At 34.0% G+C, this 24,892-nt stretch overlaps 1 protein-coding gene across 2 annotated transcripts in view; it reads left to right on the top strand.

Moving 5' to 3' along the window:
- Positions 1–6,129: 6,129 nt before the first annotated feature.
- LOC145276700 (pyroglutamyl-peptidase 1-like) overlaps positions 6,130–24,892 on the top strand; it is a 55,817-nt gene continuing 37,054 nt past the window's right edge. Inside the window, exon 1 of one of the 2 annotated variants that reach the window (XM_080127892.1) lies at positions 6,130–6,540. The gene's annotated coding sequence lies outside the window, so the exon portion shown is untranslated. The remainder of the gene's footprint in view (positions 6,541–24,892) is intronic. The other variant, XM_080127893.1, reaches the window with a different exon arrangement.

Genomic DNA, 24,892 nt, shown 5'->3' with positions numbered 1-24,892 from the left:
ACTCCAATCTCTGGTCCCCCCTCGCCAATCTTTCACGAAAAACACCCGTCTAGCTGAATCCACTGTGAAAAATTTCCCCCACTCTATATCTGTGCCTAAATCAAAACGCGGATTCCATGAACAAAGCTTCTTTCTTAGAACTGCACGCCTGTGGAACTCTGTTCCGTCTGCCTGCTTCCCTCCGGACTACAACTTGGATGTCTTCAAGTCCAATGTAAACAAATTCCTAATGAACCGCTCCCTTAAGTAAACACTTCAGCAAATCTCCTCACTAACTTAATGTACTTGCAATAACCCTTATCCCTGAGTTGCTTCCGGGCCTTGATAAGTGGTGATCACTGTGTAAAAAAAAAAAAAAAAAAAAAAATGTTGGAATAACAGTAGAAATGAACCCAGTGCACTTGGTCTGATTCATGCAAAGGTTCAGAGGTCAGCTCCCTAGACAAAACACGCTAGAAGCAGGTGTCAGTATGTGATATAAAAATTGTGTCATGTGTTTGACAGAGAGTTTCTGAGGAGTTTGCAACCGATCCAAACATACCGACTATTTAAAAAGCTAGAAGAAATTTTTTCAAGATCTGTCCGTTTGTCGGCCATTTTTTTAAAGCTATGTAAGAAAATTAAGTAAGAAAGAAGAGTTAATTCTAGCGTTTCTTTTATAAGGAGTTAATCTTAGTCTCTCCAATTGTGAAAGAATCTCTTTCCATAGTAAAGCCTATAAAACTGCCAACAAGTCTCCTTCTGTTTCTATGTATGAGTTTTATTTACCCTGATCTGAACAGCCAACCCTAGCCACTAGACAATGCAAGAAATAAAAAATGAGAGTCAGACTTTTTTTTTTTTTTTACACAGTGATCACCACTTATCAAGGCCCGGAAGCCACTCAGGGATAAGGGTTATTGCAAGTACATTACGTTAGTGTGGAGATTTGATGAAGTGTTTACTTAAGGGGGCGGTTCATTAGGAATTTGTTAACATTGGACTTGAAGACATCCAAGTTGTAGTCCGGTGGGAAGCAGGCAGACGGAACAGAGTTCCACAGGCGTGCAGTTCTAAGAAAGAAGCTTTGTTATGGACTTGTACACATCTATGCAAAACAAAGAGACTTTTATTAATTGACTAGCAGGGAGACCCGACATTGACCGAGATTTAATGAAAAGTAACAAATGTTTCATATTACCATACTTATATTATCATTGAAATTGGTGAAATCAACCATTATTCAATCAAACTGATTGATTGCCTGCTCTTGTTGAGGAACCCACCAGATGTAACGACAGGAAGTTTGACATGCCTCCCTGCAGTCACTTTTTTTTTTATATAATGCCTGGAATGAAAGTATGCCATGTTTGACAGAGAGTTTTTGAGGCGTTTTCAAATGAGCTATAATTCGTAGGTTTTGTGAATACTTGCAAGAGATTAGATAGGCCTACAAAACTTAATACACTTGGTTTTTATCGGTTCAGGTACTCCCTTATACTAGAAGGATGATTAAAGTTGATCAGATTATTTCTTCAAGTTCACCAGGATCAGGAAAGGACCATAATACGCTTCGGCACTTATGCAGAACACGAACCGCGCTGGAACAACGGTGTTATGTAGAAATCCATCCTTTACTCTTCTGTATCTTCATCGTTAATAAACAAACGCACCGCAAAAATTGGATTCAACTTGAAAAATTAAATCCCCCCCAAAAAATATAGGATATAACGGGCCAACTTACCAGAGTATGGCAGCCCGGGAGGGGGGGGGGTTGTGGAAGGTGACGATGCTCTTCTAATTTCCAAAACGAACGATTGCTTTCGAGCTATGCTAACAGATGGTAGTTCTTTTATTTCTTTTTTTATGGCGGCTTCAAATAACCAAAAGTTTTAGACCAATCAGAAAAAAGGTGAATTATTCTATTTTTTTTATTCTTTAAAGTTTATTATCATTTATATATAGATACATTTTTATTTTTAGTTTATATTTAATAAAAATATCAGAAATATTACATCACAAATTCGCCCATGACTACAACAGTGAATCATGGCCCTCCACTCCTGTTAAGATAATAGATGCAATTCCTTCCACATAGGTAACTCAAAGATAATACTAAGAAGCATCCAGAAAGACCACATCTTGAACAATTTTATATATTAGGACTCCATGCCGGTAGGTAGAGATTATGTTAACTAGTATAAATTTCAAGTCAAGTCCCATAGTTCCATTGTACTGTAGAAACATTCATTTCGAACACGCGCTTGTCATATCAAAGGACTTACTGTTGATTTTATATGCCTGGCGTTTCTGCTTGTGCAATGATAATGGCTTAAATTTAAGTTTAAAATCGAAAAAGTCAAGTATCATGGTGCAATTTAACTTTAAACAGAAGCATTCATTTTAAAAGCGTCCCTGTCATATCAAAGAACCTACTGGGGATTTTATATACCGAACATTTCTGCTTGTGTAGTAATAAAAGTTCTCAAATGCACTTGTGATGTTAGCCTGTGTAAGAGTGTTAATTTTGCTAAAAATCACTGGCGGTTCTACATATCAGAATGAAATTTTGTAGTCAATAAATGATGAAAAAGAATGATTTCTACTGAATTTGTCAATTCTAATAAATTACAATGTTAGCTTCCAAATTATGCAGTCGAAATTACCTGAATATTATTGAATTATAAAAAAAAAAAAAAAACTTTAATCATGTTAGTAGGTGAAAAAATGCAGCCATCTTACTTTTATAAAATAAATCGAAATGGAAAATTACATCACTTTTGAACTCTCCCGTGTGTTACATAAGCAAATATAATCATTTTCTTCAAATTCTATTTTCTATTATCTTTAAAAAATAATTTTCTATCTTATTGATTTTTCGTAATTTTTGGATATAATCATCTTAAAAATACAAGGAATACGTAGATACCATTGTTTTCATGTGAAATTCAGTTTTACGATTTCCGAAGTTTTGTTCTGACAGTGTAGAAGCACCAAATCGCCTGTCCCTTCTTTCATTGGATTATTTAGATTATTGATTATTGATACTTGTTGGAGACATTCCGAGATACAATAAAGTAAATTTGTGCGAAATTCCATAAAAATCGGCTCAGCTGTTTCGGAGTCCATGAGGAACACACACACACTTTCCTTTTATACAAAAGTAGAGATAGAGATTGTGTTTCGTGATTGCTCACTGGTGATAACTCAGAACATGTACACAAGTATGTGTTTGCTTGAAAAGACTATGTGGTTCCTTTGTTTAATGTTTCGTTTGTTTATTGAAATTATTACAGGCAATTATATTTTATGCTCAACCCACCCAATGCTGACTCTGGTGGCATGGCAATGCCAGGTCAATGAATGATGGGAGAATTCCAAAGGGTATTCTTTATTGTTAATTCGCAATTGGTGCCAGACCAGCAGGAAGACTTGTCATATGCTACAAGGATGTTTGCAAGTGAAGCATGAGGACAGGTGGTATCTACCAAACAGGTTTGCGGTCCATAGCTGAAAACGACAGCCATTGGAGAACACATGCGTCAGGAGGAGTGAGGAGAGAGAAAAGACCAACATTGGAGGGAGAAGAAAAAAACACAGATGATAGAGGGCTGCAACAGAACTTTTACAACCAGACTACTTCTACATCTGTGGCATCTACAACAGAGGTTGTCGATCCAGGATAGGTTTGCACAGTCACAGCAGATACTGCAATTCGGCAACAGACTAATCTCAGGTGCAGAACTTCCTTGTCTCCTAAGACAGACAGATACCAACAGTTGAAAGGGGAAAAGTCAAATTCGATACATACCTCATGCTCATTCATTTCATGAGTAAAGAGTCAGAGTAAAGTATAGAATAGTTATCAATCAAGAACCTTTAAACAAAAATAAATAAATAAAAACAGCAAATAATTTACAACAAACGCAGTAGAATTAAATTCTTTACTGACCTGTATACTTTTAATATGTGGAAACTATAAAAAAAAAAATTATTTCAGAATTTTATTTCTATGTTCGCATATTAATAATGCACATGAAAGCTAAAATGGCAGCTGCAGACATGATTAACCTTTGATTATACTTAGGCGAGTACTTATTGTTTTATGAGAATTTTATTTGGCGAGGACTTACCATTCAGACTTAGGGTTAGTCGTAGGAGAAGTAATGTTGTTACTATCTTTTCACCATGAAGTTTACCAAACTTAAGCCATCACGTCGGTCGGTCGCCACTTAGATTTCGTATAAACGAAACTCGAAATAAAATTCTGAAATAAAAAAATCTTGCACGCAGTTTACACTTGTTAAAAGCATACAGGTCGGTAGTGAATTTATTTTTCTTGCGTTTGCTGTAAATTACTATTTATTTATTTATTTATGAGTTCTCAACTATTCTAGGTTTTATCGATATCATCGTTGTAACATTAGGGAACGTGTTGGTCTAGGTGTATCAGAAAGTGACCATTAAAAATGATGATCAGAACTTTAATAATTCAACTTACTATTTTTTGAAGCTTATAACTACTTGAAAAATGTAATTCAAACCCTAATTTTTTTTTCAATTAAAGGAGCATAGACCAAATTTTTTAAAAATCACAGGTTTAATAGCAAATTATATAATATTTGTTTTTTTTTTTAGCGGTTTTCTTTAAAAAAAATATAAAGAAAATCAACATATTTTGACTTGCTTATAAATATATGTATATAAATAAATGCCAAAATATAACTTACCTAAAAAAAATACTATTAAATGGGTAGTTCCATTCTTCATTGTTAAGAACTTATCCATATTTATATTTTAAATTCCATGTATTTTTTAAATAAAAGGATTTTTTAAAGCGAGGGTCGTAAAAAATCGCATTTTCAGAACGTGCTTTGCACGAAGCTTAAAAGAGCTCCTCCTGCTAATATGAAATTTATCAAATATGGATTCCTCAAAGGGACATAAATAATGTCTCTTTTTTATTGCGTGTGTCAACCAAAATTAGTATTTTTCGTCCTCCGTAATTAAAAAGAAACGCACATTCACCTATAAGTTTTTCCCCTAAAACAAAAAATCCAGTTCACCGATTTTTTTTTAATTCTCTTAATGAAATACACAAGTTTTTGATTGATATATTTTAATACTTCTTTATCGACTGAATTTTTTTTTTTTTTTAATATCTAAAAAAAGAAAACATTGAATGAAATAGAAAAATTTGCCGCAAACATCCGGTATTTACTTGACGATATCAGCATAACATGAGCTTTCATAAAAAAATCAACGTGGTTTAAAAAAAAAAAAAGGTTTTACACATTACATACACAAGTAAATTTCCAAAAAACTATTCTTTTTTTTTTGTTTTAAATTATAATATTTTCTTTATTGATCTTTTATCTTCAATTTGTGATATATAAAACTTTGGTACATTAATTAATTATTAAAATTTTAATAGACATTTCAAAACGGGGGGGGGGTGAATTAAAAAAAAACAAACGTTTGTCTAAAATATTATATTTAGTTTATTGGAAAGAGCATAAAATTTCACATCGACTCTGAAAATATCGTAAGAATTCAACCAATAGAGAAATTTTGATAGATTTTTTTAAGTTTAAAAATTGAAAAATATTTAACTCGTAAAATTCAATTGATTTCATTACGTAAAAAAGAATGACTGCATAAAGGCACGTCGGCATTTTGTAAACATTTTGTAAACACTGTTTTTTTTTTTTAAATAAAAAAATAATATTTCTATTATTTTTTTAAACAACTTTAATAGTTTATTTTGGAAGTATATTCCATACAGAAAATAAACAACCCACTTTAAAAAGAGAAATTACGAGTTTTTTTTAAATATTTTATTCTCAGTTTTCTGTTAGGGGTGTCAAAAATTCCTCCAAATTTCTGATGATACACCTAGGTTGGTCCCCATTCAAAATGGATGACGCACGATCCTCATCCATCCCACCCAGTTTGACCTTGTAATTTTTTCAATATTTTTTGTAAAATTTCTTGTTTGTAAAACTTATTTTAGTCTTTACAAGCGAATAAATATAATTAAAATCTCCGTTGAATGACGTCCGTATAAGCAGGAAGATATTACACGAGGAACTAATTAAAAAACTGACACCGGTATATTATGTAATGCGGTGTGATAAAAAGCAGATCATCATCAGATGAAGTAAAGTCACCGGTGTCAGCGGAACGGCAGAATCAGGCTGAGGAGGAGATTCGAAGAGAATTCTGACTTTCCTTATTTAAAATGGACCAGTAGAAAAAGAAAAAGAAAGGAAAAAAAAAAAAAAAATCTTTTTTTTTTTTTAATTTTAGCTTCCCCAAGCCCCCCTTTTCTTTTTCGAATTTAAATTAATTTCATTTTTTATATCCTGTCAATTCTTAAACGTCCCCTAGATTCAACTTCTTTTTAAAAACTCTACTTCGTAGAGTAGTACAATTTTAAGTGAATACTTTTCAGAAAAAAAAAAAAAAAAATTTTTAAATATATTTTCGTCCACACTTTATTTTTTTAAATATATAAACTCCTTACTTTCGTCTGTCATCCCGGATTATTATTTTCACCAGGTGAGATCTTCAAGTATTTTTCATTTCCACTTTTTCATTGCTATATGAATTTTTGCGCTTGTTCATAATTTTTTGTAGTTATTGTACCTATTTACTATGCCTCCCCACGGGACAGAGTTAGACACCAGGGTCGTTTTTTTAACGTGGAGAAAAGGTACAAAAATAAAAATTGTCTCAGTCGTTAAGGATTTCTCCTCCACCGAAAGAGAACAAGAAATGGAAGTGCAGCAGCAGCACTACTGCAGCATCTGAAGAACAGATACTACGCTTTGATCTTGACCAATTGTAACGCGCTGAAATAATAGCGTTAATATTTAGAAACCCATTTTTAACATTGGGAGGGGGGGGGGGTTGCAATAATTCTGTACTTTCACTTTTCTATCTAATAGAAAAGGTATCGTAAAACTTGAATTTAGCGCGATACAAGTGCATAAGCACCATTTTGTCTTTTTTTTTTCCCCCTAATGTTAAATATTTAAGAATTCGCTAAATATTGTTACCATTGCCGACATGAATGAAAGGAGCTACTACAATTGGTAAATTAGTAAATTTATTTTGACTTATTTACTCATGTGATTTACATGAAAAATAATGGTTCATATTTAAAATTCAACCTAAAAACACGCACACACGTCTTTGAGGTACGTAATTGCCACGGAACCGAGATGTCATCTTCCAAAAATGACGTAAATTGATCCCATACTTTACTATTTACTTTTAACTTAGAAAATTTATCTGTAAACAAAAAGACAGTCTCTCGTCGCCATAAAAAAAGTGCAGCTAAATTCACGATAATTCTAACTTGCGAGATCAGCCTTGTAATAATATTAATCGCTTTAAGATCGTTTAAAACTCATTTTTAATGATTTTGGTATTTCATGCACCTATGTTACAGTGCTGGAATGTTATTTAGAAACACATTCTTAACATGGGAAGGGTGTTCTAACTTTCACCTAACAATTAATATAAAAGGGATGGACCTGAAGAAGCTTGCAACCTCTTTGTTTGCTTTTTCATTTTGGTACTCGTGCACTTTTCCTGTGCTGAAATAGTTATTTTGAAAGCTATTCTTTACATGAGATGCTTCGTAACTGTTCCGTCCTTCCACCTAATCTAAGATATAGTGAAGCTTAAATTTTTTAAGGTATTATTATACAAACACCGTGACAGGGTTAGGGTTAATTCGCTGTCACGGTGTTTGTATAATAATACCTTTAACTTGAAAAACTATTTAAAAATAGCGCGGTGTCAAAAGTGCACAAGCACTTCAAATTTCTTTTTTTTTTTTTCAGCGGATTATTATCAAATGGACACTAATCGGTAAATGTTTATTTTAACTGTAACACAACGCCGACCATTTTAGTTCGTTTTGTAGGGTGTTATCGAGGCCGCTGAAAACGAATCTGGTATTTAGACCCGTTCCAAATTCATCGTTTGCATGGTGTTAACCCCTGGACCTTGGGACTATTTTGCGCCTTTTCACCGCTTTCGTTAACGCTTTGCTTTGATGCGTTCGCGTAGTAAAGTGACTTGTCACATCGCAGAGGAATCTTTAGCGGACATTTGAAATTTTCAAAAATATGGGGCATGTTTATAGTTTAGCGGCGTAAATTATTTGAAAGACATAAAATTATAAACTATTTTTATATAGAACAATAACCTTATTAGACCCTAAGGCTGAAATAAAACCTAAGAAATTCTTTTCTTCAACTTTTTTTTTTTAAGACTAAATGTACAATCGCGGTCGTCATATTGTTTTAAAATTTGGCCTTTCTAAAGGTTTGACAGATTGGCTTTAAAGCCAAATTTGGCGTTTTTACGCTCTTTCACGAACTGTTTTTGGCTGCCATATATTTTTTGTAATGAAAGAGCGTAAAAAAGGCTAAATTTGGTCTTAAAAAGGCCACTCTGTCAAACCGTAGGCCAAATTTTAAAAGCAATACACAGCGGCTTCTGGGTTTGTATTATTGTGCACATGGATTCGAAAAAGTTGTCAAAAAAAAAAATAAAACAAATATATAACAAATAAATGTTATCAAAGGCAAGATAAGTTACTTTTCTATCAAACTGGATACATTTTTTTTGTTTTTATTCAATGTAACATGTTTATTTAGCTCGAAAAACATGCAGTGTTTACCGATGTTGGAAAATTCAAAATGGCGCCCGACACTCTTTAACATGGTTAGTTTGGGAAAAGGTGTTATAAATAATAAACTAGACAAAATACTATTAAAAAAAAACACCGAATATGTCAACTTATGTCACGGTAACATATAATGAGCGAATTTCTAACAGTATATTGTCTAGTTTATTATTTATAACATCTTTTCCTGAACTTACCGTGTTAAGGAGTGTCGGGCGGCATTTTGAATTTTCCAATACATCGGTAGACACTGTAAGCTTTTCGAGCTGAATAAACATGTTACATTGAATAAACACACGAAAAATATATCCAGTTAGGTAGAAAAGTAACTTATCTTGCCTTTGATAACATTTATTTATATATTTTTTTGACAACTTTTTCGAATCTGTACAGTAATACAAACCCCGGCTTCTAATATCGTACATATAGTCTAAAAAAAAAAAAAAAATTTCCAGCCTTTGGGTTGGATTTGTATTACTGTACAGATTCGAAAAAATTAAAACAAATGTTATCAAAGACAAGATAAGCTACTTTTCTACCTGATTGGATAGTTTTCTAGTGTTTTTATGTAATGCAACATGTTTATTCAGCTCGAAAAACAGTGTTTACCGATGTATTGGAAAATGGCGCACGACTCTTTCTTTGACACGGTAAGTTTTGGAAAAGGAGTTAAAAAATATACATAATACTGTTAAAAAACCACCTATTATGTCAGCCTTTGTCACGGTAACATATTGAGCCAGTTTCTAACAGTATTTTGTCTAGTTCTTTATCTCCTTTTCCCAAACTTACCGTGTCAGTCGGGCGCCATTTTTAATTTTCCAATACATCTAAACTTTTTTTTTTTTTTTTTTTTGGCTGAATAAACATGTAACATTTAATAAAAACACTAGAAAATTATCCAGTTAGGTAGAAAAGTAACTTATCTTACATTTGGTAAATATTTAGATGAAAGTGGAGTTGGACCACCCGAATATTTGCTCCAGTCGGGTCTGCTTAAAAAAAACACATTTAATAGTGTCGCAGACTGTTATGTACAATAATGACACGAAAAAAAAAAAAAACAATGCTTTCGGGTAATAGTTTATGGCCACCATGATTCTTGCCAGGCAAGACAGCCGGTATCAAACTGCGCATGACCCCCCCCCCCCAAAAAAAGTGAACATTTTTTTTTTTTTTTTTTTTTTTTTTTTTAAGACTCTTATTTTTCCAATAAAGGGTTTTGGTGTATTTGTCTAGTTTAGTCAAGATATTAAAAAATGAAAATACCGAAAAAAGTTTAAATTGTGTGTATGCGTTATAGAACGAAGTTCTCCGAAAAAAAAAAGTCACTAAATTTTTTGTAAAAATTTTTTTTACAGCGGAAAAACGTTTTCATGAGAGCGCATTGAAGGCAACCATCTTGGATTCTAAAATTGTTTGAATTTTAGAAATGCCAAAGGGAGATAACTCCAGTTAAAGCGCTGACACTCCTTCCCATCTTTAATATTATCTTTTCCTAAAAATCGAAGATTTTGCTCGGTATCATAATTTTTTTTTTTTTTTTTTCTCTCTCTGAGAACTTCGTTCCATAACGGATACATACAATTTAAACTTTTTTCGATACATTTTTTTTAATGTCTTGACTAAACTGTACAAGTACCGGTTTGGGTTAATACCCCCTCCTTTTTTTTTTTTTTTTTTAACACAAAATGTTTTGTTCCTAACAAGGAAGAAAACGTTGAGGTTAATATTTTTATTTTTTCCAAGGAAAGGAAGTTTTTTTTTTGTTTTTTTTTTTAACAAGAAATCTCCAAGTTCCGACTTGTGTCTGTACAATGCAGCAACCTGTAAAAAAAAAAAAAAAAAAAAAAAAATGCAAAAAGTTTCGTCTTGTTCGTGCTCCTTATAAATAAATACCTGGCTAGGTATTGCTGCAAGCTGCATGAATTCTGCTCGAATACCAAGCCGCTTAATCCACTGTTTTACGTCTAGCCACATTCGTTCTACATTTTGTGTGTGGATACTGGGATCCTGAAGGTCCACAAAATTTTGAGTGGTTTATGATGTGTGGAAAATGCCGATCGAGGTGAGTATATTCCTTTCAACAATCACTCAAAATTGAGGCCCGGAAGGATAAACTTGTGGGTAATCGTGAAGAAAGAGAGAGCCTGTTTCCTCCGTTTGACTATAGGTGGCGTTACTGTCTGTCCACCCAGTTAGTACGGAAGCACAAAATGTATATAATGCCACCCTTGAAATAAAAATAAATGTTTTTGTTATATTTTAATTTTAAACATGGTTTTTTTTTTGGGGGGGGGGTGCAAACATATTTAAGTTTTGTTTTTTGTTTTTTCAAACATATTTACGTTTTTTTTTGTTTGTTTTTTTGCAAGCATATTTAAGTTTTATTTTTCCAAACATTTACGTGTTGTTGCTTGTTTATTGTAAAACATTTACGTTTTTTTTTTGGGGGCGGGGGGGGTTTGCAAGCATAAACTAAATATTTTTGAAATATTTTTCTTTTTGAAAAGTTTGCTTATGCACTTATTGGTACCGCGCTATTTTTTAATAGTAGTTTCAAGTAAGATTCAAGTTTTACAATATCCTTTTTCAAATATATATATATATATATATATATATATATATACTTGCAGAAAAGGTAAAATAAGTGCAGAAAAATTAAGAAAAAAGGGGGGGGTCCATAAAAAAGATAAAAGAAAAAACGTTGATTTTTTTTATTATCATAAGAGCGTAAAAAATACTCGCGGAAAAACGGTTGTACCCATAAATATGTTTAAAAGAAAAATATAGCAAAAACATTTAGTTTATGCTTGCAAAAAAAAAAAAAACGTAAATGTTTAAAAATAAACAAGCATCAAAACGTAAATGGTTGGAAAAATAAAACTTAAATATGTTTGCAAAAAAATAAAACTTAAATTTGTTTGCACAAAAAAAAAAAAAAAGAAACATGTTTAAAATTAAAATATAACAAAAACATTTATTTTTATTTCAAGGGTGGCATTATATACATTTTGTACTTCCGTAACTGGGTGGACAGACAGTAACGCCACCTATAGTCGAACGGAGGAAACAGGCTCTCTCTTTCTTCACGATTACCAACTTGTGCACCAACGGAATCCGTTTTGGCGTCTCGTTTTTCATCTGGTCCAGTCAACGCGACGACGAAACTTTTTTTTTTTTTTTTTTAAATTCGGTGCAAGTCCATAAATGGTCCACAAGTAATCTTTTTTACTATAAAAATCTGAAAAAAATCTTTATAATGTATGTACTTGTCACTGCATGAAAAGGTGCTAAATATCCAGATACGCTACTACAGAACACCGACCACTCTAATTTGCATTCTTATAGGTAATTGAGGTCGCTGACAACGAATCTGATAGTCAAACTTGGGGCATATTTACCGTTTGCATGGTATTAACCTCTGAACCCACGAACTACTTTCCACCATTTTGCAGCTTCCGTTTACGCTACGCGCGTTGTAGCATAAACGACGGCTTCAACAAGCAAACTGCCTTCTCACATGGCGTACACATTTTCCGTGGAAAATTTGAAATTAGAGGAAAAAGGGGTTTGTATTACTGTACACATAGATTCTAAAAAGTTGTCAAAAAACAAATAACAAATGTTATCAAAAGCAAGATAAGTTACTTTTCTACCAAACTGGATATATTTTTCGTGTTTTTATTCGATGTAACATGTTTATTCAGCTTGAAAAACATACTGTTTACCGATGTATTGGAAAACTCAAAATGGCGCCCGATTCTGGTAAGTTCGGGAAAAGGTGTTATAAATAATAAACTAGAAAAAATACTATTAAAAAAACTACCGAATATGTCAACCTATGTCACGGTAATATATATTGAGCGAGTTTCTAACAGTATTTTGTATAGTTTTATATTTATAGAAACTTTTCCCAAAGTTACCGTGTTAAAGAGTCGGGCGCCATTTTGAATTTTCCAATACATCGGTAAACACAGTATGTTTTTCGAGCTGAATAAACATGTTACATTAAATAAAAACACTGAAAACATATCCAGTTAGGCAGAAAAGTAACTTATCTTGCCTTCGATAACATTTGTTTTTTGACAACTTTTTCGAATCTGTGTACAGTAATACAAACCCGGAAAAAGAAATAAAGCAAGAAAAGCACACCAAGTTTGTGTGTGGGGGGGGGGAGTAATTTAATTAATTTTTTTTTTTTTTTTTTTCCTCAGAACATAGAATTTTCAAAAATACATTATAGCACTTTTTGGGTGGAAAATTTAAAATTAGCTGAAAAAGAAATAAAACAAAAGGAAAGCACTCAAAGTTGGAGAGGGGGGGGGGTAATTTAATTGTTTTTTCCTGGAATATAGAATTTTCAAAGTAGCGCACGCCGCACCGCACCGACATTTACCAATTAGAACACCATTTAACATTTTTCGAAGATTTTACTGTTTACATTGAGGGCGCGACCGGGGGAGGGGGGGGGCACGCGCGCCCCAACACCACACCCGCCGCCCCCCGCTCGCGCCCTCAATGTAAACAGTAAAATCTTCGAAAAATGTTAAATGGTGTTCTAATTGGTAAATGTCGGAGCGTTACTTACGTAAAAACGGTTAACTAAACCGCAGAAGAAAGAAGTACCTATTAAGCCACATAAGTTCTATAATTGAATCCCCTCCCGCAAAATAACGAAAAACAAATGTTTGGGGCTTATATTTTTGTAAACCGCATTAAAAACTACGTGGGACAAAAAAAAAAAAAAAAAAAGCCCCCCCCCCCAATTTGTTGTACTTTTCTTTAATTAAAAAGATGTCAGTCCGTAATTTTTTGATTGATACGCCATGTGAGAAGGCAGTTTGCTCGGTGAAGCAAACCGTCGTTTATGCTGCAGCGCGCGTAGCGTAAACGGAAGTTGCAAAATGGTGGAAAGTAGTTCATGGGTTCAGGGGTTAATACCATGCAAACGGTGAATTTGCCCCAAGTTTGACTATCAGATTCGATGTCAGCGATCTCAATTACCTACAAAAAAATAAGTGGTCGGTGTTCTGCTGTAGCGTATCTGGATATTTACCCAAAAAAATAATGGAAAGAAATAAATTTAAACAGCATTTAACAGATTTGGCGTCTTATTCTCTTTTTTTTTTTTTTGAGGGCGTAAAAAAAAGGCCAAATTTGGCATTAAAAATGCCAATCTGTTAAACTTCAGAAAGTTTTAAAAGCAATACGGCGGTCTCGAAGGGCGTACATTTAATCTAATAAGAAAAAAATAAAATAGGGTAAATATGGAGAATTACGTCACCTTCAAATTCCTTTAAAATTACCATTACATAGGTTTTCGGGGTCGCTGAAAACTAAAATAACGTTTAAAATTGACAAACGAGTAGTTTCCAAGATATGAAGAAATGTTAGTTTAAAAAAAAGTGGATCACTTTTCTATATAACGTACATGAGCACCCACTTTGTGGCCACGATGTTTTTTGGGCGGGGGACATCTTTCCACCCTCAGAAAATCCTTTAAAATTCCAGGAAACAAGTAGTTTCCAAGATATGAAGAAATGCACTCTGTTTTTTTTTTTTTTTTTTTTTTTTTTTAACGGGTGCTTATGCAGTTTAATTAACCGTTTTAGCTTAAGTAACGCGCCAACATTAACCAAGCAGGAGAAATGTTTAATATTTTACAAATGCTGCTACACCTACCACCTCCCAAATGTAAACAGAATTTTTGTAAAATGTTAACGTTCTTCATAAGCATCTGTTAAACTATACAAGTTCTATAATTGAATATCCTCCCAATAATAAAAAAAAAAAAAATGGTCATAGAGTGCATTGCTTCATATCTTTGAAAATACTTGTTTCCTGGAATTTTAAACGGTAGTGGCAATTTTAAAGAATTTTCCGAGGATGGAAAGAAAGCCCCCACCCCCTCCTCCTCCAAAATCGTGGCCACAAAGTGGGTGCTCATTTTACGTTAAATTATTATAGAAAGGTGATCGCCCAATTTTTTTTGTAAACTAACATTTTTCATATCTTGGAAACTACCGGTTTGCCGTAATTTTAAATGTTATTTTTGTTTTCAGCAACCCCCCCCCCTCAAAAAAAAACAACTTTAAGAGTGGTAATTTTAAAGGGTGGAGTAATATTTACCAAAAATAGAATGAAATATTTTATTTCAGCCTTTGGGTCTAATGTTTTATATAAAGTTTGGCAGAGTTGTACAACCATCACCGCATGCGTAATTTGTATATTGATAGGTTTTCGAAATTTATTTCCCTGGATTGATTGGACACTAATTAACCAGATAATGAAAAAATAGTATCAAACCTGATGGAATGGATAGACTGATTCATACCATCCAAAAAATTCCAACAAAAACCTAACAGCCAGCCATGGTTCTTCCCAGAATGTGCTGCTGCCATTGTGCACAGAAATCACTTTTTTCATAGCTTCCAACGTAATAGATGCACTTAGTCTAAAGCTACTTTCAGGACTGCCAGCAACCACTGTAAAAGAGTAATAAAAAATGCAAGAGAGCTATATGCTCGGTCCGTTAAATCCAAAGTAGCTGAGCAGGAACTTGGTTCCCACAAGTTCTGGCAAATAGCAAACAGGATCCTGAACAGAAGCATGTGTTCTATCCCCACCATCAATGGACCTGAGGTCATCTCGACAGCATCTGACAAGGCCAAACTATTTGCCAAGAACTTTGCGGCAAATTCTACCCTATGCGACGAAGGCCATCAGCTCTCTGTATTTCCTCTTATAACAGACGACACTCTATGCAACACAAATATCTGAGGTTGCCAAGCTAATCAAGAACCTTTATTCCAGTAAAGCAACTGGCCCTGACAGCATTCCAATTAGTGTTGAAAAAGCTTCAATCAGAACTTGCCCCCATACTTACAAAATTGTTTAAGCGTTGCCTTAATTGCTTTCCAACACCCTGGAAAACCTAATCAGTATATCATCGTGTATTTAAATAACCTGACATGCAATATGGTTTCCGTTCTGCCAGATGTACAGCAGATGTGCTAACGAGTATATCTCATAGGATTAGTGAATCTCTTGACAAAGGCTTCCTTTGTAGGACAATTGCTCTTGACATATCGAAGGCCTTCGATAAAGTATGGCATAAGGGCCTACTTCACAAGATTTCCAGCTACGGTATCACTAGAAATGTTTTCTCAATCATTAAATCATTTCTCTCCGATCGGTTCATAAGAGTAGTGGTTGATGGGCAGAAATCAGAGGCCCACAGTATTAATGCTGGAGTCCCTCAGGGGTCCATCCTGGGCCCAACTCTCTTCCTGATCTACATCAATGATCTCCCAAAACACATACTTAAATCATTCGTTGACATCTATGCTGATGACACGACCATCTATGGCAACACATCTAAGGTCATAAATGACAAAGTTCTCTCTAATCCTCTTTCTCCTCTGATCTTGAGCATGTGGTACAGTGGGGGAAGAGGTGGCTGGTTACTTTTAATGCATCTAAAACCAAGCTTCTATCTTTACATCAACACCTTGATCCCCATCTAGCAACAATTGAAATGGATGGCTCTCGTCTAGAGGAGGTGCCATGTTTTGATAAGCTTCCGGGATTAACCTTTACTCCTGACCTGAAATGGAACATGTACATCAAGTCTGTTGCCAACGTCGCGGGAAAAATGGTAGGATCCTTCTACTGCTCCAGAAGATATCTCACTGCTGATGCAATTCTCTATCTATATAAAAGCCAAGTACGTCCAAAGAATGGAGTACTGTTGCCACATCTGGGCAGGAGCTGCTAAAAACAGCCTATCCTGCCTTGACGAAGTACAAAATAAACTTTGTTGCTTAGTGGCGAGATGCCCTTTTCTCTTCCCTGCAACCTCGCTTCCCACAGAAGAGACATTGCGAGCCTGTTTGTTTTATCATTACTTCCCTAGCAAGTGCTCTACTGAGCTTCAATCTCCCCCCCCCCCGTCAATCTTTCATGAAAACACCCATCTAGCTGAAACCGCTGTCAAAAACTTTCCCCACTCTATCTGTACCAAAACGTAGATTCCATGAACAAAGCTTAGAAGTACATGCCAGTGGAACTCTCTTCCGTCTGCCTGTTTCCCACCTGACTACAACTTGGATCTCTTCAAGTCCAACATAAACAAATTCTTGATAAACCGTCCCCTTAAGACACTTTATCAAATCTCCAATACTAACGATTACTACAATACTATGCCATTGATTACTGTACACGCAATAACCCTCATCCCCGAGTGGCTTCCAGGCCTTGATAAGTGGTGACTACCATGTATAATAAAAAAAAAAAAAAATTTCGACATTTGAAAGGGGTTCTTACTTTTTAGTTCCGATTCTGGTAAATTGGTCGCCCATTTTGTAACTAGTAAAAACTATCCGGTTTAAATTTTAAGTGGAAAAACTCGTTTATGGGATTTTGGAGTATGCTGAAAACGAGTATTGTATTTTAAATTAGGGCCAGCAACTAGTTCTCATGATACTGAAAACCTGCTTTCATGCAAGTTTCATATAACGTGGCGGCCATATTTGTTCAAAATAGAAACTGTAATGAATTTTCATGATAATGAAGAGTATTTTATTTGGGTTTGTTAGATTTAGAAAAGTTGTCAAATATAACAGATAGGTTAGGCACGGCTAAAATAGAAGGATGGAGTATTTTTGGACTTTCTTTAAAAATCTACCAAAAATCAAGTAATTATCCAATTCATACAAAATTTTTACCGATCATTAAGTGAAGAATGAACTTTATAACTTTTTTTTTTCCTACAACCCCCCCTTTATTTGTGGGTACAAATATGCTTAAAATAATCAGCTGAAACTGAACAAAATATATTGTTGTGGGGAGGGTGAGGATTGTAGATAACAAAAACAAACTGTGCACATATCGGATTTTAAGGTGGAAAATCCAAATTTTGAATTCTTAATTTTTCATCCATTGTGTTCGAAGTGTGAAATTTGGATGTTAATCATCTTTCAGATTAGCAAAAACAATTTTTACGAAAAACACTTAAAAATCTTTGGAAAATAAATTAATTTTAGTTAGTCCAATATTGCTCATATACCATTGAAGAATCGATTCTAAAAATTTTTAATTTTATTACATTTTCACCCCTAACAAGGCACATTGCCACTTTGATGTAGGGGGGGCTACTATTAGGGACACAGGCTACAGGGGTACTACTAGGTGGGGAGTTGGGCAGCAAGATGTCGGTTCACGTTACACTTGAACTTCAGCATATCAGTACGGTTGGGGAAGCAGGAACCTAGCAGGGAGTTCATAGTCTAGTGGTTCTGGGGAAGAAACTAAGAGAAGACTGTTACATCTAGGGATCTCTACTGTGAAGGGATGGGATTTTACTGCTTGTCGGTATTTACATAGAGGGGGTACAAGTGCTTGCAGCTCGTCGAAACCTACATCGTTAAAGTACTTGTAGAACGGCAGAGGGATGCTACATTGCATCGATGGGACAGAGGCTGAAGCTTGGATGATAGTTCAAGACCTATTAGGTTGGCGACTCTCTTTTAAACCTTGTCTAGGAGTAAGACTAGTAGCAGATGCACCGGCCCAAATCTGACAATACTCCATACATTGGGTGAATGGTGGCCTTATAGAGGTACAGGATACTTTCAGGGGTCAGTAGCTTTCTAACACGGTAGAGAGAACCTACCTTTTTCGCAGCGGTCCTGGCAATGCTCTAAATGTAATTGTTCCACTCATGTTTCCTGTGAACGTTAGGCGAAGGAGTTTAAAAGATGTACTTTCAGATAGTTTTTGGCCATTGCTATTGGTGGTAGAGAAGGTTTCCTGTAGTTATTGAAGGAAACGGGTTTAGTCTTGGCAGCATTGAATGCGACCATTCATTTTTGTCTCCATTCCACTAGATTGGAGGTTATCCTCTAGTGTTTCTGTCATTTCTTTAGATATGTGTCCATTTGTTTTCCTGTCGTCTGTTATAGAGTGGTGTCATCAGCATATATACCCATCTCAGACAAATTGATAAATCACTGTGCATTTTGTTAAAAATATTTTTGGCAATTTCTTGTTACGTGTTATTCCCTTATAGGTGACCATAATACCTACAAACGGTTCTTCGTATTTACAAAGTTATCTCCCCTTTTTCTTTGCTGATACTTGTGCTTGACTTGGATTAAAATGTGGAGGACTTGCATCTACCACACTCTCGTCCAGAAACATTTAGTCTCGATGGCAAGACAGGGTCAAGATGACAAAGTGTGATACTAGATGCACGAGTTTTCTCCAACACATAGCATTCCCAAAATGGTCACCCATCTGGTACTGGCCAGCCTCATCATTGCGTAACTTCGGGGATTATGTAGGCTATATATATCTCACTTACCAAGTTAATTCTTAATTTTCAAAATACATGAAATTTACAAGACTAAATGAACCTATTTTAGTCCTATGAAGGCTACCGAACAATCATTAAATTTTGGATTTTTGAATTTTGTCATGCAAAATCTATAGATGGAGATAAAAGATCAAATTATTTGAGATTCAGGTACTTTTATTTTTGCATATTTTCATAGTAAATCATTCTAAATCTTTAGACAAAAAATAAAAATTAATTCAAAACCTTTCAAAAAAATTTAAATGTTACCCATCAAGATAAAAAAAAACAAACAAATTCACTGCAATTTCTCTTTTTAAATTTCAAATTCTGTATAAGTTTTATATTCTGCCTTTCATATAAAATTCAGGTTTTTATCTTTCTGGAAAAAAGTTGCTTAAGAATAATGGATTTTAACAGATTTTTAACTCCTTAAAAAAAAAACAAAAAAAAAAAAACTTTAAAATTTTTAAGCCGTTCCTAAAATGGATACTTGTGCTCTTTTGTTACTGTGCTGAAATAACATTTGGAAAACCATTCTTAACATGAGTGTTTTGTAATTCTGTACTTTCACTTAATTAAAAAAAAAAAAAAAAAAAAAAAAAAATCGTAGAACTTGAATTTAACTTAAATACTATTTAAAAATAGCATGGTAACATAAGTGCATAAGCAGCATTTTTATTTAATGTAAAATGTTTATTCGGTTCAAAAGAAATAAAAACAAAATGGTGGTAGAAACTTACCCAATAAATGTCACAGGGACGTTTATCGGGTGAGTTTCGATAATTTTGCTTGATTTCTTATTTTGTAGTGATTATCGAGTCTTCAAAGACATTGCGGCCATCTTTTCTTGTTCTCCAGCAGCATTCAACATTACTCTTTTTTTTTTTTTTTTTTTTTTAACAGAAACATTTTACATGAAATAAAACATTAAAAACTCTACCAGTTAGGTAGAGTAACTTATCTTGCCTTTGATAACATTTGTTATAAATTTGACAACTTTTTCTAATCTGTATAGTAAAACAAACCTGTTGCATTTAAATTTTCTGCAAATAAGTTTTCCGGATATTAAGCAATGTAAATCTTATAAGTGGTGGCCATTATTGAACATGCATATATTTTTGCCACTTATAATATAAGCTTAATATCTAATGGCTTAATATCTAGAAAACTATTCGCGGAAAATTTAAATGCAATAGTTTTCAGCACACCCAAAAACCCCTTGAAAACAAATTTTAGGTCTACCAGTTCACACAATTAATTTTGTTAAATTGTGTTCATTTTACATTACTCTGGTTTGATGATGGACGCAACAAAGAATTTTTTTTTTTTTTTTTTTTTTTTTTACACGTTTCTTTCCTCCTTCGCGGTTCGAGCCTGCCTGGCTACTACCACTTTTTTTTTTTTTTTTTTTTTTCCCCCTCAGCAAACATCTCCAAACACTCAGGCAAAGCTGGGCACCCAGGCTAGTTAGATTCATATAAAAAAAAATTGCTTGGGCAAAACCTTTGTAATTGTCGTGTGATGAAACCTGAAGGTAACCATAAATAAGTATATAAAATAATTGGAAAATGGCAAATTTCAAGTGAAATTAGAAAAACAGACTTTAAGAAAAAATGGCTAAATTCTGAATTTGGCTTAAATGTCGAGTGGTTCAAAAATAGGTTTACTAAAACATTGCATTTGAAACCGAGCACCTCCTTACAAATATTTAAATATTGACCAGATTTTCTTTTATCTGGTAGATTAGTGTCCATTAGATTATCTGCTGAAAAAAAGAAAACTAAAGGGGCGGGGGGGGCCTAATGCTCGTACACATGAACCAATCTTTGTCCCTTCTCCACTATTGGCAACTGTCTTCAGTATACTCGCAAATGTGTAAATCTATAAAAATAGTCATTGAAAGTTTTGAGGTGGAAAGTTTAAAAAAAAAAGATTTATTCAGATCAGCACTTACGGCGACATTTAAAATTAAAGAAAGTACAGAAATGTCTGTATGTACTAGTCACGGGATGGAGATGAGAAATTCTGAAAATCATGCAATTTGATGAAGTAATCTTTTTATCCCGGAAAATAAACTTACTGTTTCAATGAGGGTGAAAAAAGCATCCAATAAATCGGTGGATAAGGGCAGACAACCCTAATGCACGTAAAGTGTCAAAATAATCGCTGATTATTCTCTCCTTATGAAAAACATGGCATAGTTTGTCACTTATTGGTAAAAACAGCATTTTTTTTTTTTTTTTTTTAATATAAAATCTTCATTCCATCACAAGTACATACTAAAGTTTTTCATTTTTATCGCTATAGGTGCTAATCTGAATAAGTACCATTAACGATAACTACACTATCTTGCATTCATTTTTGTAAAAAAAAACCGGAAGCATAGATGTCTAAATATTCAAGCATTTCCATGAATTTTGATTTTCTAATTAAATCAAATAAGCAAATATTTTTATTTTTAATTTTTATTTTTCATTATTCAAATTGAATAAAGTTATAATTCCTAACGCCATTTATGGTAAAATACCTTTAATATTTTTTATTTTGGCCTACATATTTTTTTGTAACCCTGTTGGCATCCTTACATTATGACAACTCGTGTAAACTACAAATTGCGGAAACAAATTGTAATTTTTAAACTTACGAATTTGCATATACCATTGTGTAAGTGCATGCAAGGAGAAAAATGCACCATGTGTTCGAAGCAAAATGCGTGTTGAAGAAAATAGACGTGCAAAGTCGAAGACAAGAATTGGCTGGTTGTGGCTAGCATGTGGTCAGAAGAAAAAGAAATGTGAGCCAGGCATGTGGCAGCAAGAAACTTTGAGTCATATCGAGATGGAAGAGTAACGCTAATAGATGCTTTTATTAAAGAAAAGATGCTGACCCAGACTTTTATTTCTTTTGTTTGCTACGACTACGTTACAAACCTTAGTCACAAAATACATGTATCGTCTATTAATTTATTTTTAGCGTAAATAGGTCACAAATGCAAATTTTTTGATAAATTTGCAAAATACTTTATATCGTCAACAGTGGTTTATTTTCGGTGCGATTCACTGATAATTTTGTCTTCAATTTGAGAATTCTTAACTGGAAGGCTAGTATCAAACTGTAATATGGTCTCGCCTCTATCAAGAGAAATCCTTCTTGACCGAGACAAACAACCTTTTGTCTATCTTTGCCCTTGTGGTGGTGGGGAGAACAAGTAAATAGGGCTTCATATGCAAGATATGTTAAATTATTGTTTATTATAAAAAAATGGTGCCCATGTCAAAATTTCCGTTTCCTAAACGGAAACTACCATTGAACTATCTCTTCTCCCATTCTTGCTTTAATATTCTGCAAAACATTGCTAAAAAAAAGATATAAGCAGATGGCATTTTTTGATTATGAAACCACAACCTTGACATGTACGCTATTTTTCCACTATTAATTTTTGTTTTCAAAAATGGTTTTAAACCAAGTTGTTTTAGAATAGTGACCAAAACTCATTTCACTAAATAATTTTACTAAAATAGGAATTAACCAATAATGGATAACATTCAATGCTGGCAAGACTAAGCTCGTTTCCTTTGATAATTGCAAGAAACTTTCTCTATCACAAATAGCTATGGCGAATGATACATTACCTGAAAGTACCTTGTTCAAACTCCTTGGCTTAACATTCACAGGGAACACAAGTTGGAACAGATACATCGAGGGCATTGCTGCAGCTGCTGCGAGGAAGGTGGGCTCTCTCTACCATGCTAGAAAGTTACTTAGGTCTGAAAGTATCATGTACATCTACAAGGCCACCATTACTCCATGTATGGAGTATTGTCACATTTGAGCTAGTGCATCTCCTACTAGTCTCTCGCTCCTGGATAGTTCAAAAGTCATTAACCTTTTACGTCCTGAACTGTCAGGTAGGCTTCAGCCTGTGTCTGTTCTTCGAAATTGATTCTTTCTGCCTTTTACAAATATTTTAATCGTAGATACTCTGAACTACAAGCCCTTGTACCCCCTTGACGTAAATACTCCTGACAAGCAGCAAAATCCCACCCCTACACAGATCCCCAAATGCCTTCTACTCTATTAGTTTCTTCCCCCAGAACTGTTCGACTTTGAAATTCCCTTCCGGGTTCCTGCTTCCCCGACTGTACTGACATGTGGAAGTTCAAGTGTAAAGACATCTTGCTGCTCAACTCCCTACATATTATCCCTGCAACTTGTGTCCCAGATAGTAGCCCCCTACACCAAAGTAGCACTGTGCCTTATTTGGAGTGAAAATGAAAAAAAAAAAAGTACTTGGAGTTTTTGTTTATTTAATCTGATAAAAAGATTAAGTCTTAAAATGGCTTGTGTGGGTGATGCGACACAAATTGATCTGTTTACGTTTCTATTATTTGGAATATGCGTTAAGACGTTCAATTGTAGCATAGGAACCATTGAAATATCTAATCAGGAAACTTTTCCATTAATAACCAGCAGAGCATTTCAGCAGGAAGAGAATTAGTCTGGGAAGGGGAGCATTCCAAGCAACATTTTGAGTTTTATTTTTTATTTTATTTTTTTTTGTCCCCCCCCCCTTTCCTTGTCAAGGATTTTGATGCTTTGTTCAGAATCCCTCTTGCTCCATGAAAAAAAAAAAAAATTTATGCTGTATGTACTCATGACAAAAAGAAAATATTGTATACCAAAAATGATGTAAACTGAAGTTTTATTTTTAAAACATAAAATTTAATGGCTTATGAGCATCGATCTTTTAAAAATATTCTGATAGAACAAGGGAGATGATTCCAAATAATTCAAACTTATGCAAGATTTTAGAAAACTATTCTTAACATGGGGAGGTGTATAGACCATGGACACTCGAGGATAATGTCTAGTAGGCATTAAAGTTATATCCAATTTGCATTGGTAAGTGAACATTTAAAAATACTAAAAAAAAATGAATTTAATAAATTTTCTCCTTAATTGACATTATCTTGAATTAAAAAAATATATATAGCAGACCCCAACCAATAAAGTAATTTTTGAAGACTCCAAGAACGCCCCCCCCCCCCCGGGCATTCAAGGGTTCCCAAAACTGTAAAGGCCAAACAGAAACGCATTTCCATTTCTAGGTTGATATACTTTTTACTTAGCTCTCCCTATTTAGGTGTAAATTGATACCTTTTACTCCTTTGTCTACCCGGGGTAAGCAGTGGATAGGGGGGACTATCATATATCTAAACCAAATTCTTGGTAGTGTTCACTTGGACACATTTGTAAGTATTGTATAAGATTAAGGATCACATATGGGAAAACAATTTTAAATCAAAATTGAGCTGAATTTCAATTCAACTTTTCCATTTTTATTGTAAATCTTATTTCAATAATTCCCAAATTTTTTATAATAAATATTGACTACTCCTCTCCCCCTGCTTTCTTCCCTTGCCATTCGGTTTTATTCCAAAATATACTTAATGATTTTAATTAGCTGATGTGTATTCTCGGTGCTTAATCCCTTTTTTGGTGGGGAGGGGGCTTCCTTGACTGGATGTCACACTGGAGGAGGGTAACTAATTAGCGACACACTCCTTTCCTTTTTTTTTCTGATATGTAACAAAACAAGTTTCTTTGAAACTGTTTTGATTTCAATGTTGTTGCCATAGTAAAAACAGATACTTATCTCCTGCTAAAAATAAAATACAGTAACCTCTCACCCTCATCACCATATGCTGAATGTTTGAAGAAAAAAGGTTCGCTTTTGGTAGTCATTTCTTTTCTTTGAAATCCTAAAAGTTGTAGTTTTCTTCATCTTAATTCCCCATCTCTGAAGGCAGGCAGTAAGGAATCAGCAATTGAGTCTTTATTTAAAAAAA

The sequence above is a fragment of the Euprymna scolopes genome, chromosome 5 (genome assembly GCF_053919585.1).
Source record: "Euprymna scolopes isolate OS-2025 chromosome 5, ASM5391958v1, whole genome shotgun sequence".
NCBI lineage: Eukaryota > Metazoa > Mollusca > Cephalopoda > Sepiida > Sepiolidae > Euprymna > Euprymna scolopes.
This window is presented reverse-complemented; position numbering and strand designations above follow the sequence as displayed.